This window comes from Cavia porcellus, unplaced genomic scaffold, assembly GCF_034190915.1.
Source record: "Cavia porcellus strain 051 isolate PalLab524CR breed Dunkin Hartley unplaced genomic scaffold, mCavPor4.1 scaffold_5, whole genome shotgun sequence".
NCBI classification, from domain to species: Eukaryota; Metazoa; Chordata; class Mammalia; order Rodentia; family Caviidae; genus Cavia; species Cavia porcellus.
In genome coordinates this window covers 63,934,053-63,936,054 of record NW_026947488.1, presented here as the reverse complement: position 1 = coordinate 63,936,054, position 2,002 = coordinate 63,934,053, and the positions used below count along the sequence as shown (strand labels likewise).

The 2,002-nt window shown below is 43.4% G+C and overlaps 1 pseudogene; it reads left to right on the top strand.

The window, feature by feature from the left end:
* Nucleotides 1-1,122: 1,122 nt before the first annotated feature.
* LOC134475892 (protein kish-A-like) lies at nt 1,123-1,757 on the top strand (annotated as a pseudogene).
* The last annotated feature ends 245 nt before the right edge of the window (nt 1,758-2,002 follow it).

Here is a 2,002-nt window from a genome sequence, read left to right as displayed (position 1 = left end):
TTGAGCAATACGTAAATACTGCATTGTTTCTCTGGTGTGAGAAACTAAAAGTGTAAATAAGGACCAAAGTGTACAATAAATATTGTGAAATAGAAAAAAAATATTCAACTGGGGAGAGAAATGAGGAAGGAGGAGGGGAAAGGAAACAAGGGAAAAGTAAAAAAAAAATAGAAAAGAAGGAAACATGGAAACAAAGCTTTTATAAATAAGAAGGGGGAGAGGGGTTGATGAGCAAGAAGAGAAACAAGTAATGTCATTACAGGCGCAAATTCTCTATGATGAATATGATCATTATATACATCTAAAATGTACCAGTAAAGTGGGATTATAAAAAAAGAAAGAAAGAAAAAATAAATTGCCCAGGCTGGTTTGGACTTGTGATCCTCCAAGGATGTTAGTATTACACGTGTATACTACACCTGGCTGGTGTTTGGCTTCTTGTCTTATTTGTTTTGTTTCGGTTTGATATTTGATTTCATTTTTTTTTTTCTTTTAGACAGGGCCTCTCTATGTAGTTCAGACTTGGCCTTGAACTCACCATGTAAATCATGTTGGCCTCAATGACAACGACAATGAGGTTGTGGCAATCCTCTTGCCTCAACCTCCCGACTGCTGGGATTATGGGCGTGCACGACCATACCTGGCCTGTATTTGATTTCTAACAAGAGAGCTCTAACTGCTGCAAGAATGGCCCATAGCAGAGAAGAAGCAAGCAGACTCCAATAGCCAGTCTGGAGAAGAACCTCCAGGTGGTCAAAATGGAGGAGCCGGGCCTGGTGCTTTGGAAAGAATAGCCACAGAGATTTGGAAGAAAGAACTGTGAACTTCGGCAGGCAGAAGCAGCTTCTGGACCTCCTATGGAGGGAGGTCTGCCATGGCTCAAGCCTACAGGAAGCTGCACCACTCCTTTCCCTTCGTCCATAGCATGAAGCCCCAAAGTTCAGGTGGAAACTTCCTTCTCCCCTGGTCCGAAGGAGGGGTCGTTCACCTACTCCAGCTTCATGAGGACAATTTCATAGGTTGCAACATATTCCTACTCCCCACAGTGAAGGTGTCATCATGTACTGCGAACATGTGCTAATAAAATAAGAATTAAAAATGTCTCCTAGCCTGGTGAGCAGAGGGAAGCAGGGTATCCAGCCAAGCTCCAGCAGGGCAAAGATAAGCCTCTGTGACAACAGGGCTGGAGCACTCGGTGACCTGGTAACCCTCTGATGAGGCCCGCTCACAGCCACAATTCTGCTGATCTTCCTCTGCCTTATGTTCCAAGTTTGTTTTCACTTTCCTCCCTGCCATGTCTTCTGAGGACCCACAGTATTTCCTACCCAAGTAAGACGTCTCCCCACCCTCCCCTAAATCATGGCAAAGGCTCTCAGTGTAACTATAAGTGATGAAATAGCCAACAACGACTTCTACCCTGGTAGTACTTCATTCATTCATTCATTCATTCATTCATTGTTTATGAGCTCCTACCATCGGGGTCAATCAACCTAGACACTTTAGGTCCTGGACCTGGAAGGGTTATGTAGCTGGGTCACCGCTGGTCACACTATGTCTGCCATTTTCAATTTTCAGAATGTGGAGTGTAATCTTGCTGCTTATATAGGTACCTGTGCTTATATCCTATCCCTGGCACGCAGTATCCTGTGGATTACTGGGGATATTTTGGAAGTGTGTCAGAGTTGGTGACTGAAAGAGTCCCTTGTGTTGTAATATGCTGTATAGTGATGGCCTTCAGCATCCTCCTCATACAGTAGCTTGGAGAAATGCCAGCATTCGATGCCAGCGGACTGCAGCATGAAGATGGACTTACCTGCAGGAAGTAATGGAAAGCATGGTTAACCCTTTTATCTATGAACACTGGGTAAAATAAATTTCCAGGTGCTGTTCTCTATTTTTATGCTACCGGGCCAATGCTCTATATTAATAATTAAAATATAAGTATTTAATTTGGAAAGAGTTCCATAGTCGTTAGCAGTTAACCTCAGAACTGTCACTACAA